We start from the raw sequence: 15,137 nt of genomic DNA on the forward strand, positions 1-15,137 counted from the left end.
CTGAGACCTTCGGAAATATATTGAGTATCATCTAGATAACCAGATCAGTGATCTTAGGGCAGGGCGGTTCTTTTAATTTACTTTTGATTGATTCGAATTCGTTTTTGATCAAGATGGTAGGGTTTTGAGCACTTCTGAATAACCCCAGAAGTTGGAGAAGTCCTCCTCTCTGATCTTGGAACATAAGAATTCTTTTAATTTGCTTCCGGATAGTTCAAATTTATTTTCGATCAACGTACTACTTAATTTACCGGAATACTTAAAGCGCCTGGAGATTATGCGTTGATCCAAAGTATTTAAACCAATTAAACCTTTTAAACTTGATCCGAACCTGAATTAGCCCGAAGCAAATTACACGGGCTTCAGACCTAAGGCTTAGCCATATGGCTTAACTGTTATAATTTTTTCTCAGTCAAGATATTTTGCAAAATTTAACAAAGAATTGGATTGTTAAGGACAAATGACCTAATAGATTTTGAAAAAGCAATAAAATTAGTTGCCATTTTGGATTCTGAGATCTTCGGAAACTGTGCTAAACCTCTAATCTGAAGACCGCTTTAGGAAAGTCTCCCTACCCCAAAATCACAATGGAGGACTTCTTCCGCTTCAAGCCTTAATTCTACCTTAATTCAGGTTAAACTTTGATGATGTTTAAAACGTTTGATCCAATTTTGGTCAACCCTTAATCTTGATTGTTGCTATGTAAATAACCCTACTGGAAGACTTGAAGCGGGAGAAGTTCTCTAATGTGATATTTGTACAGGAAGTGTTTCCTAATTTGCTTTTGGTTAATTCAAGTTCAATCTTGATCAGGTTTAAAGGGTTTAATCGGTTTAATCACTCTTAATCAAGCATTGCGATCTTCATCGATAAACAACCCTATCAAAAACCTTGGAACCCTATATTGAACGGAAGATGACCTCCACTGAGATCTTGGTGTATATGGAACACTTTTAAATTGCTTAAGATTAGTTCAAATTTTAGATTTAGCAGATTTGAATGCTCCTGATCAACCTTTGATCTCGTCCGATTTTGTCAACAACCCTACCAGAAGCCTTAAACCGGAAGAACACCACCACTGTGTTTCCGGTTAATTAAAATTCCCCCTCAGTGAATTTGAATATACTTGAGCACCTTTAACCATGAAAAGTTACCTAGATAAGCAACTATTACTTTTAACTTCCTGCCCTTCCGGTTGGATCCGGCTCCAAAAGGGTCGATCAGGGTTGATAAGCTTGATCAATTCCACTTGATTCACGATCTCCACGGGTGTTAATTGAGCAAACAATTCAGATGTCTTAACTCTTCCAATGGGCTTCCGCGGTTGATTCAGGTTCACCCTCGATCAAGTTTGATGGTCTTGATCACCCTTGATCACGCTCGATCACCCTCGATGCGTAAGTCAGGAAGCTGTCTTGACAGCCAGTAAATTCACTCTGGCTAGAAGAGTGAGAGCCATCGGGACTATTACAAGTGAGAAGGTATGAGAGAGATCACAGGTGTGTCTGCAATCCTCAAGCCCAGGAACTCCGCCTTGGGTCTTTGATCAGAAGCCGCGTATAAGAGGAGGAGTCTCAGAAGACGAAAGAGAGATAGAGAGAGAGAGATCCAGAGTGGTGTCTGATGTGGGATCACGTGCATGGGTGAGTGTGTGTGATGGATGGGGCAAAAAACGGCGGCTCGGCGGAGGATCAGTGCGCCTGGTGATAGTGGGGCAGAGATGAGGCCTGCAAGAGCGAAAGAGCAAGTGATCACACTGGGGCATCCGCAGCGGGGGCGACGGGGGGGCCCAAAGTCGCTACTGGAGCCACTCTCCGGATCGCATATGCTGCTCTCGCTCTGGCCGATGGCTGCTGGGCTGCCTCCTGTGCGCACCAAGCATTCAGCACAGTAGATGCCAGCAGTTTCCAGTTCAGCTACTATGCCAGAAAGTCGTCTCTCTGTTGACTTCTGTTGATCGACTCTCGCACTCACACTCCAGCACACCAGCCAGCCGGTCGTTCGGTAGTAGCCACCACCTTCCACGCCAGCAAGTAGTATCCAAGTCTCAGTGACTCTCTGCTCACTTAGATACGGAAGATCCGCTCAGTTACAGGCAGCCAATACGCACGGAAGCGTTCGGAAGTTCAAAATCACCATCGATATTGGCCATCATCTTGAGAAATATACGACATTACGCGGCCTTTCGTTCCAACTCTGCCACATTTTTCCACTATCGTGATTTTTCCCAACGGTCACACGTGTTTTTCCGCCCAACATCAGCGGTAGATTTTTCCGCAATTTCGCGCCAAAATCCCCAAATCGAGAGTGTTTCGCAATTTAACACAGAAAAAAGTGCCGAAAAGTTTTTCCACCGTCGGAAAAAGAGACATTTGAATTAGAGCTGTGAAAAGTGAGGAGTTTTTTTTGCATCTTGCCACTTTGTGACATCCTTCAGTGATTGCCTGTCTTCACCTTCCTCACCTGGACTCAGGTTGTCTTCTCTCTTCTTTTTTTTTCGTCAATCAACACTCCCAATCTGAAGGTAAGATTTATTTCATGCAGTTAAATTTTATTATTTTAACACATTGCGCAAGGTATCTCTGAGAAAGTCCCATACACAAGTGAGACACAAGTCATCTGCTGAAAACGTGAACCAACGGACAAAAATTCACAAGAGGAAGAGACACACAAGAAAAAAAAGAGCCAGCCAAAATAATAAATTGTAAATCACAGCTGAGGCCAGCTTTCACAAAAACCGCGACAATTTCAGTTATTTGAGTCATTGAGGCGTGCGTAACAGAAATTCCTTGGTATCTCACTGGGGAAATCTTGGGGCTGATGATGCACTGTGTGACAATAAAATTTCTAAAATGAGGCTATTAAAACACTCGAAAATAGACGAAAAGAAAAACCTTGTAATACATACTTTGAATTAGATTCATCACAAATCTCTTTTTTTTATATTTGTTTGCTTAATTTATTGACTTTTATGCTGCGCTCTTATTCATATTCATATTGGTTGGTAATGTTTGCTGATTGACTTATATGCTATCCAAACTATATCCAAATTTATCAATAATATTGTCTATAATGAGCAAGAAATTCCACAATCGTTTTAGTATAGGGTAAAGTGATATAATTTGGAATTAGTGTTACAAGTTGGACAATTCGCAGGTACAAGTTGGACATGGCTTTTTTCTTGATAAATACAGTACAAAATTTGTTTTTAAGCACAAGTAACCAAATTATAAAACTAAAGCATTAAAACTATACAAATAAAAATGAAGTACTAAATTTATTAAGACAAAAAGCCCTGTCCAAATTGTACCATTGTCCAACTTGTACCACTGTCCAACTTGTATCACTTTACCCTAACATAAAATAACTTGAAAAATTAATATAGAGGAAAGCTACCTTCGGATGACTCAAGCTTCGGACAATTCAGTTTTTTCTCTATGTTCCTAATAGATTTATTCCATGGTTCTTTTGAGAAAATTTAAGGCATTTGCCTACCTATTAAAGCATAATATTATAACGGGTTTAATTCATTAAAAACATATTGAAAATAAATTAATTGTTCGAAGCTTGAGTCATCCGAAGGTAATGCGTTATCCCCTACCACATTTAAATTCATAATAATCATTAGTCCAATAGGATTTATCTCAGAAATAAAATAGCGTTGGAATAAACATGTTTGATTAGTAATAAGATTGATCAGAATAAAAATCAAAATGATCAGTAAAACACTTCATTTTGGTAAGTAAAAATTAAAGAGGAATAGAGAATTCCTTTAGACGCTTTAGGCCAAAACTAAAAGGAAAAAAAACAAAAGAGTAGGGTAAAGTGGTACAAGTTGGACAATGGTACAATTTGGACAGGGCTCTTTGTCTTGATAAATTTAATACTTCATTTTTATTCGTATATTTTTAACGCTTTAGTTTAATAATTTAGTTTCTTGTGCTTAAAAATAATTAGTACTATATTTGTCAAGAAAAAAAGCCATGTCCAACTTGTACCGGCGAATTGTCCAACTTGTAACACTAATTCCAAATTATATCACTTTACCCTAATAAAAAAATCAAAATGGGCAGAAAAATTTAAAATGAGCAGTAATATGTATATCTAATTATGGTCAGTAAAAAACTTAAATCTTTACACAGATTGGTTTAATTAAATTTAACATTTAAAATTGTTGCAGATAGAATGAAGAGCCCTTTATTTTCCCTTTGTCAAAATTTAGACGATAATATCACTGTTTCAATTTTTTTGTTATTGTTCAATTTTAACTGAAAATACCAAGACAGCTCATAGCTTTTCGTTTTATTAAAAATCTGACTAAATTATTTTCTTTACTGATAATCTTTAGCAAAATACTGCCAATTCTGTCATGGCATTTTTTTTAAAGTATATAAGAGATTTTCTAAAGGTCCTTCAAAAGACCCCAGGGTTATATCTCATACAGTTTCGCTAATATGCTTGATGAATAAACTGACAAGGCCCACTACGTAATTTTTTTCACCAAACTTAAGACTTGCAAATAATGATAATAAATTATTTTTTGTTCTTTGCAATAACTTTAGGCAAGTTTTTCCAGATCAATTAGAATTCTACAATTGATGATAAATTCTTGATAAAGAAATTTTCTTTGAAATTAGCTTCGAAAAATGCCTAGCTTATAAAAAAGACTGATCTCTACGAAATATTAAAAAAAATATATTTTTTTTAAATTACCGATAGGATTTGTTTTTAAAGAAAATAATGCTATATTTTTATTACAGAAGAATAAAATTATCATCGGAATTTTTAATTTATTAAATATGCAAAAATATGTAGCAGTAAAAAATCTAAATGTCCAGTAAGTTATAGTAGTTTGTTATTAACTCTTTGCAGATTATAATTATTTTGGTCAATGAAACGTCTTCAATTACTAAAGAATAATTTCTTATTAGTTATTATTTTAAAAGTTTATAAAGCTTCAAAATCTTCAGTAGATTTTTTTTGACAAAAAACAAACGAGCAGTAAAAAAATCAAATTAGACAGTAAAATATCTAATTATGGTCAGTAAAAAACTTAAATCTTTACAAAAATGGACCGAATTTATATATTTAATATTTAAAATTGTTGGAGATAGAATGAAAAACCCTTTATTTTTCCTTTGCCAACATTTGGACGATAATATCATTGTTTCATATTTTTACTGCTCATTTATACAATGCCTTTCTTTTATCGACCAGTAATTCATCAGAAAGCTATCATCTGACAAAAAAGATCGTTATGCTGTCTTTATCAAAATTTCTACTGAGATTCTAATATCTTTATAAAAAAATAAAAGATTTGTAAATTAACTGAATATATTGCTACAGACAGAAATTAATTATATTACTCTCCAGAAATTAAAAAAATAAATAAAATAAAAATCTTTCTGCTTAATATTTCTTTTATCTTTGACTAATTTCAATATGTTTTTAGGATAAATAAATTTAGGTTACTGAATAAAAAGCATTATTAAAATTTTTCAGTTTAAACATAAAGAAAAGTTATAAAACTTAATCCGTTGTTAGAATATCTCTGTCAATTTTAATAATTTGACTTTTGTGATTAAAAAAAATATTTGTCAGGCTTCAGTTTCAAAAAATGAAAGCAAATAAGCATTACCATTCTTCATTCTAATAACGCAAAAAATACCTTTCAGTTTACGTTGATTTTGACAAAATTGTTATTATCAATAATATTATAGAACTTGATAAGGCAAGTGGCTTTCATCTAAATGTCTTTACTTTATGTCTATCCATGCTATCTATCTAAGTTTATTAACTATTTCTTTTGATTTAGAGTCAAGACAACGGTATAGACCTTTTTAAAACTTCTCTAAAAGGGTTTTTAAAAGATTTCAAAAAGGTCTATACCGTGTTTCTTGATTCGAAATTATCCGAAAAAGACAGAGAATACAACTCAATAGAACGTTTCTTTTTTAATAGGATTAAATCTTCGCACACACTCTGGATTTAAACACTTTAATTTTTTCCCCTATATTCCATTAATGAATCTGATCAACAGCAAGATGTTTTAATAGCTAGTATTAGGTCACATATTTCCTGAAAAAAAAAGTCAGATTCGTTACAAGAATATGGAAAAATATTAAGTGCCGAAGCCACAGTTTGTGCGAAGCTTGAAAACCTACTGTTAGTTTCAGACCCTATAATTTTTGCATCAAGAATTTGAGAAAATACGTCTTATATCTAAAATAATTATCAAAATTTATAAATAAGTTTAAAATTATTTTTCAAATATTTGTAATATACGGTTCAATTCTGATATAAGAATAATCTTAAATATTTTGTATTCTATTAAGGATTTTAATAATGTAGTTAAATACTTGTACACCTAAAAAAAGCTTAAAGAAATAAGTTCAAGATTAATTTCAAAATTACTTAAGACTTCATTCTGATTTAAAGACTAATAAACCTTCGTGTAATCCAGTCTTACTTCAAAATGATCTGTAATTAGAAGTTTAAAAGGTCCTTCAGAGGGCATTTAAAATTAAATAACTCCTTATGGAGTATGATATTTCCATTTTAGCTTTGTTATTGTAAAGTTCGTTAGTAAATTTTAACTATTTAAAAAAAAATGAGAATACGAATCAATCTTTAAGTTTGATTTAAAGATTTAACGCTTATATATTTCTCTAGGAATTGAGTAAGATATTTCTAATGCCATTTCTGAATTTAGAATTTTTAGGATCTAAAAATTTCAACAACAAAAAAACATTAAATAAGTTTTAGATTTCGTTTACATCTTAAAATATTTTAAAGTTCGTTGCAGTTTTACTGAATGGTTTATTGAAATTTTATGCTCTAAATGCAAAAATCTTTAATCTCAGAATGTGAATCAGTAAGTATATAAGCTATTTGGAATTTATATCATAAAAATTTGACTTCAAAATTGAAGAGATAATTTTTAGGGAATTGCTTCTTACTTTTTGGTTGATGAATATTGATGGAAATTGTTGATGAAAATTCCATAACTTATCATTTCTCAAAGCACGTGAGAGAAAGTAAATTAAGCCAAAAATAAGTTTTGAAAAAAATCATGTCTTAAAGATTACTAAAATTCCGTATTGTGAGATAAATGGGTTTAGTCAGCAATTCTCTTAATATTTCTAAGAAAACTTTTTGAGAATTTTCTAGACAGGACTTTCAAGAAAAAGGGCTCATTAAAGAAAATTCCTTAACGTAAAATTTTATTGCGCAGCGGATTAGGGTTAAGAATGGTTAGTGCTCAGTGATCGCACCGCGGGGAAATGGTTAAGAACAAAACCCGTGCTACCGGTCTTTGCACCGCCCTTTTCGGGAGAGCAATTCTTGATCATGAGTGGAAGAAACTCTAAAGACTGGTAGCCACTTAGCCGCTCTCCGGGTAATTCCGGCATTTTACTTTATGCCCCGTGATCGCCGTCGAATCATGTGGCGAGATTCAAAAGAGACGCGGAGCTACTGTTCACTTCTGTGTTTTTTGATTGGTGCGTAAAACCGGTAAGCTAAAGCATACATTCGAATTGATCATCTTAATGATCTTCAAATCCACCCAAAATTGCACTCAATTCCAAACCGCAATTCCCCGTGTCTGCAAATCGATTTCGTTTACGTTTTTTTTTTCTTAGGAGAAAGGAATGCAAAGTTAGTGTGCGGCTTTGACTGGGATTCTTGGAAAAAGTATTTCGACAGACCGCTTAAAATTCATTCTGAAATTTTTCGAATCACTGGGCTTCGGTCTCTTGGACTCAAGAAATCTCCGCACCATCATTTTACGGAAAGTAGTAATCATCGTGTCAAGATAAATCGAACCAATATTCGACTCTGTTTGCAATCCTCATCACAGTTGGGAATCACTCCGACTGTGTGCGGCATCATTTGACCCAGGCTTATTATTAGCATTATTTTGGGGGAACCTTCGAAGGTGCTCGTCACCCTTAAAAAACGCCTCAACACCAATTCAAAACAGCCCAAGAAAACCTCCTGAGAAGATGAGAAAGAAACATATACAAAACCTTCTTACTTTGAGTCTCAAGGGGCCAAGGATTTTTGTGAAAGGACTTGTTCTGAAAAGAAAGTGCAAACATTGAATTTTTGCAGAGTTCTTGGTCTTTTGATTAATGTTTTAAAACACTTAAAGAAATTTTGGTAACAATGAAAACCCACACATAACACTATTACAACTAAACTAAGAAAGATTTTCAGATCATTTTAAACATATTACCCGGCTTTTAAATATAAGAGCTGGTAAGTTCATTCATATACACTCAGAAAAAATTGAGCGGCAATCCTATCATTTTTATTTTTTTCTACTTTGAAGATAAAATGAAACTTTCAAAAACTCATAATTATTATAAATTTAAGGTTAAAATTTCTTTTTTTGAATATATTTTTAAAATTAAAATTAGGAAATTTTTGAAAAATGGTGATTAAAATAATATAAATAGCAAGATTTTAACACTAAACCTACCAAAAAACCAGTCGAATTGACTGAATTAACCAGTTTATAAACTTTTTAAAATTTATTCATATTTAAAGGGTACAATGTCGCTATCAAAATTTATGAATTTCTTAAAATATTCATGTAAGTGTGAATTTTTTAATTTAAGTGTTTGAATTCTAAATTTTTCTTCACTTCCAAGAAATGCCTAATGTAAGTACGTATTTAATTAATATAATTTTTAAATTCCAAAATTTTTCCCAAACGTACGACTTTTTTTGAACAGGAAGTAGATTTTTTTAAATCAAATTTAAAGTTTTAGTAAACAATCGTTTACTTACTGGGATAATTTTAAAATAAATCATTGAGGCTATTTACACCGCCGCATTATGTTAAGATTGAACTGTTTCAAAATCGGATTTTGGGAGAATTCAGTCTCAATCTAATGCGGCAGTGTAAATGACATCAATGAAATCGTTTATATTGCTGGCCTAGATTAAGACTAAATTGTCCCAAAATACGATTTTGGGACAATTAAATCGCAATCCAATGCTGCGGTGTAACTGACCTAATTGTTTTTGAAATTTTATAACTAAATTTTAATTATTTATTTTAGTATTGTTCAGTTTATTAACATTAAGTCTACTGATTGTTTTTGAATATTTTTTTTCTACTACGCGAAATGTTAAATTTATCGATTTAATTGTTCCTTGAAAAGGGAGAAAAAGGATTGGACATTTATAAATAATACAATATAAAATGAATACTTAAAAAAATATAAAGTTTGATAGTGACACTATTACGTTTAAATTAGCACCTTATTCTGTGTCATTTGAGATACAAAATTTGAACATCTATTTGTATAAGAAAGGGTAGATTAATGAAAAAAACCACATCATATTATTTGAATTTTATTAGACAAATTAAATAAAAATTATTATTTTGATGAAATTGCCAATAAATCTTTCCTGCCGAATCGGTGTTCTTCGACCCTATTTGTTAGTTTTACCAAGTTTTTCAACCAGTTGATTTGACCGGTACTTGGTTTAGTATTATTAATCCGTAAGAAATTTTTAAATTAATTTTTTAAATCTGTTTTCAAAAATTGTATTTATTTTTTTAAAATATCTTTATATTAAAATTTTATCCATTCGTAAATATTGATAACTTTAACCAATTCAGATTTTTGTATAAATTCTCTATATTAATAATTATATTTTGATTTTTTTAAATAAAATTCCTATCATTGTTTACTTAAAAAAAGACTTATACTTTTTCCACTTTACAGAGAGGTTCGTTCCGGTACCAAAAAGTATTTTCCTAACATGTAAGAAAATACTTAAAACAATTTCGGTTTAGGATTTGAGGATTCTTTAAAATAACACAAACATTTTTTTTAGAACGGAAAGGTGATTTTGACGTTACGGGATTTACTAAAAAATTTAAATTTGCTTAAAATTAATTTTAAGTGAATGTCAGTTATATGGTATGTGTCTCAGCTAACAGTTTTAATGTCATTACAGTAATATATTTTATAAATAAAACTTTCAGATTCCTTTTTATAATTTGGAAATAAGCTATGAGGCTTGCTGTAGACTTTTTAATGGCTTAGAATTACCAGACTAAGCTGAATTCTTATTAATAAAAAATCATATGGAATCATGAGAGCCTACACTTTATGAGTACATTTTATGAGTAATACAGAATTTTTCCCTCAGTGTCTCCATCAATCCAGTAAATGAGATGAACCAGGAAGAAGATTTTGACTTCTTTTCATCTAATGTCGAAAAGCCACAAAAGAAAAATTAATTGGAATCATCCCACGACTCAATTTATTCGTCATTCTCGTTAAGCGGAGAAATAATGACGAATTCAGTGGGGGAATGATTTAAGGAAATTTATCTGCAATTAATTATACCATAAGAGACCTCCTAAAATGGTAGCCCTGAAAATTATAAATTTTAACCGCGGCACACAAAAGCTCTTCACCATCAACGAAAGCTTATCAATAAATTAATTGATTCCTAATAAACGGGAGGATGTGACTTTCTGTTTGATTCCCGCTGAATAAATGGAAATTTATGATGAAGCTCTTGATTTCGTGTGCACAACCCACATTGATTTCTTCTCCTATGCTTTTTTTCATTCCAGTTAGCTGATCACTGAATGTTAATAAACATTTTTTCGATATTAATTTCATATGATATTCTCTACTTCATTCAAATCTCCCGGTGTCTTGTGACTTCTTACTAGATTTTAAACCAAAAGACAAACAAACACCTTCTTTTTTTTTGGCTTTTTCTTGGCTTCTCACAATGGCATATTTTAATGAGGAATACCTCTCCTGTGTGGTGACATCGAACTTCAGAATTGGTCTGATTTATTGGAAATCCTTTCGGTATACACCATTTAAATCCAATATATTTCCATTAAATCATAAAATGAACTTTCCTGCGGTGTTCGCAGCAAAAGAGAGACATTTTAATTAATTTTATGCAAATTATCTTTCGTATTTCAATGGCTCTTTTTTCATCCTCTTGAAAAAAAATACGTCGCATGACCCAAATTTTTCTTCTGCCTTACGCGGTCTTTGCGGACGATGCTGTCGAGATGGGTGAAAGATATTGTATCTCATCCTATAAAATAATTTTATGCTATTCGTCTAAGTTTCCGTGGTAAAGGTTAAGAATTTTCCGCGATTTTGCTAAGAAAATTCCTAATAATTGCAACAGAAGGAGTTCTATTCTAAAAAACCGTTTTGTCAAATAACAAAAAGTTTGTCAGAAGGATGTACTCGCATTCAGAATGTGGTAATTTTCTTACAAATCGGCGGGCAACTCGATGTTGTCAAATGTTTGTCAAAAGTATTTCCATATGAAATGTGAGAAAAAGTTTGGTCAAATTAATGAACAACATCCTTTAGGCAAAATTTTAACAAAATTATTTGTCAGCTTAACAAACCTCTTTTTTAGCAGTAGTTTCAATTAGGAAATTTTATTAATATAAACGTTTTATTAATATATATATTTTATTAATATATTATGATATAAGGTCAACGGGGTAATTTTAAACAGTTGTAATATTGAATTTTGACGAAAAATTACGAAGAAGTGCTTTTTTTCTTCTTTTTATTAGTTTTCATTTTACTTTTGCCCATCTGAAACAGTAAGAAAATCTCAAAATTCAAAAGTAAATTCTGTTCAGAATTGTTCCATTGTACCCTACACTGAGAGAAATTCGAAAAAATTAAAATAACATTCTGAAAAAGTCAATTTTACCCTGCAGTATTGATCCGAAATCGGTGTAAATATTATGCTTTTAGGTGTATTAAGGATTAAAGTTACCCCTTTTCATGTTAATTTTATCCTTAAAAAGGTGTAAAATTAACATTTGAAATGTTGATATATTTTTTCACCTAAAAAGTGTTAAAGTTATGAGGAAGAAAAGTTAATCGCACCCCCGTTTTTTTTCAGTGTACACTGGGAAAAGGAGGGTGCGATTAACATTTTTTCCTCAAAAATTTAAAACTTTTTAGGTGTAAAAATATATCAACATTTTTTAATGTTAATTTTTGCAACTTATTAAACAAAAATGAACATGAAAAGGGTACCTTTAACCTCTAACACACCTAAAAAGGGTAATATTTACACCGATTTTGGATCAATACCGCAAGGTAAAATTAACATTTCCGGAATGTTATTTTAACTTTGTCGGATTTCTCTCAGTGTAGATATTTTCCTGTCCAGTGCAAAAATTTCCATCTAATTTTGATGGAATCAGAGCACTTTTTACATAGTCGAGAAGTTACATTCCGTCGCGAGAGGATCCTGAAAGAAAAACTAAGTTGAGAAGAAGTTGTAAAATAGAAAAAAAAAGAAATATCGAAAGCGCCGTGGTGTAATGCTCAATTAAATATTTATTCAAGGTGTCTAATGACTCAATCTGCCGCCGTCGCATTGACACCGGAGAAGATCTATGACGGTCGAGCAACTCCAAGCTCGCGCAATAACCATAAACACCACCGTCAACCGATAGGAAAGGCACTTTTTTTTTTATCATTAAAGCCAGACACAGCAATTGTCATTGACAATTATCACAATGTAAAATTCAACACTAATTTCCTCTTGCAATGCTGCTCTCATTCCAGCTCATTGGTCGTAGCTGGGCAAACGTCTTGGTTCAACGGCTTGAAGGCTTCCCATCGGAAAACATTTAAAACTTTTTTTTGATAGCCTAGCACGACAAGCTCCGTCAAAATGTTCGCGGTTATGCGAATTGATAACGATGATTGTCGGTCGGACTTTCGTCGCAAGATGCGGCCAAAGTGTGAATTCATCTGCAAGTACTGCCAGAGACGCTTCACCAAGCCCTACAATTTGATGATCCACGAGCGCACCCACAAAAGTCCCGAGGTGACGTTCTCCTGTGAAGTCTGCGGCAAATACTTCAAGCGGCAGGACAATTTACGCCAACACAGGTAACATCATCAATTTTCTGCCATTACACCCATGCCCAAACAACGCATAATTTTTGTTCTTTTATCTGGCCCCGAGACACGAGGAAGTTTTGGCAATTTTCTCACGTTCTCCCGTTACCTCAAGATTCCACATCCCCTGCACTCCATGGACAGAACCCTCCATCAGTGTTCTGTGAAAGTGTGATGATGTTTGCATGACTAGCACTTGGGGATTTGCTAACACTTATTTGGTTTATTATACAAAGTGACTTTTCGGCACAAAACACTAATTTCATAACAGTACTAAATTTTCATTCACAAAATGCTGATTTGGAGGAGTTCTTATTTGGAGAATCATTCACAAAGAAATATTACCTACACTGTGAAAAAATATGAACCACTATTAGTCGGTTGTTTATTTACGCATCTCGATCTTCGTTTTAAAGTTAAACAAAAGTGAGCTTAACCCTTTAAGAACGATTGGATCATCGGCAACCCAAAAATGAAACTTCTCCTTACGGCCTTCAAAAGTTGCATTTTGCTCTAAAAACTTAGAAAAAGGGATTTTTTCTGACCCTTGTTTTTTGACCATCTCGTTTTTAAAGGGTTAAAGCAAAATTCAATTATTTGTGATCATACTCCTTACTTCTGAGATATATCTTTAATCCTTGAGTCCCTTAAATGCCTAAATCTCTAAATCGGTCTTTAACCCCTTAAGGACAATTGGAACACCGGTGTCCCATAAAAATTTTTTTTTCCTGACTACCTAAAGTTACCTTTTCCTTATATGTGTACGTAATTAAAAAGTAGAAAGTTGAAGGAATCTAGGATATTTCTTGGAAGTCTCCAGCTATTTGCTATATAGTAAATTTTGAAGCTCAAAAATGGCGAATTTTTAAATTCTTATAATGAAAAATAATTTTAAATATTTTTTATACTTCCAATTTTTTTTAAGCAAAACCGCTTTGGGAAAAGAAACTACAATACTCAAACATTTTATTTTTCATTAGATTGAAAATTATCATTCATTAGTATTTTTAGAAAAATTACTTAAATTTTTAGGCTATTTTCGTCCCTTGTGTTCATAGACACAAAAAATACACCAAATCAGACTCTGTTGGCTTTTCAAAGGCCAGATATAAGACCTTTTACTGATTTTGTTCATTGGCTTCATTTTTATTACTGATTTTCGGTCCGCGAAAATTGTCTCGTCGTTAAAGGATTAAAAGCTTATTCGTATTTTCCGGTAAAGATCTTTAATCAGGAAGTTAGGAGGTTTTCCACTCACGGTTCACTTTGGGTGCCGATGAGCGCGATCATGGAGACTGATCGGCGCCATTTGTCACTGACGGATCACTCACTGACCTTATTTATTTACCCTCTGTATTTAACTTAAAAGCCTTAAATTTTTTTAAGCATTTAAAATGAAATGTAACAAACTTGACAGAAAGTAAGGCATCTTAAAGGAAAAGAAAAATTCCTTTAAGATTTATTTGAAAGCTGCTCAGGGGAACTAGGAAAGATTTCAAGGCTTAGAATAGATGAAAAATCATGTTATTAGCCTCTAAACTTAAAACCGTAAAATTTTAAATTTTGGACTTAATATTTAACTTAAATTTTTAAGCATTCTTCATCTCAAAATTGAAAAGAGAGGCTTCAAAATCGTTTCAATCTTGTAGATTTCACAAACATTGTGATTTTCATCGACTCTTTAACATTTTTATAATGCTGCAGATTCTACAATTATTGTAAGATTGCAGGTTCCACAATATCTGTTGTTATAAAATCCAACAGAATCTGATTCGATGTATTTTTTTACCTCTATGAGTGATAGGAACAAAAATAGCCCAAAAATTTAAGTAATTTTTCTGACAATACCAATTAATGATAATTTTCACTTTAATGAAAAATAATATGTTTGAGTATTGTAGTTTCTTTTTCCAAAACGGTTTTGCATAAAAAAAAATTGGAAGCATAAAAAATAATTAAAATTAATTTGCATTATGAGAATTAAAAAAATCGTCTTTTTTGTGCTTAAAAATTTACTATACAGCAAATAGCTGGAGACATGCAAAAAAATATCCTAGATTCCTTTAACCTTCTACTTTGCAATTACGTACAAACATAAGAAAAAATAACTTTAGGTAGTCAGGAAAAATTATTTTCTTTATGGGACACCGGTGTTCCAATCATCCTTAAAGGGTTAAAGTACGCGCAACGTTTCAG

Source organism: Phlebotomus papatasi, chromosome 3 (genome assembly GCF_024763615.1).
Source record: "Phlebotomus papatasi isolate M1 chromosome 3, Ppap_2.1, whole genome shotgun sequence".
NCBI lineage: Eukaryota > Metazoa > Arthropoda > Insecta > Diptera > Psychodidae > Phlebotomus > Phlebotomus papatasi.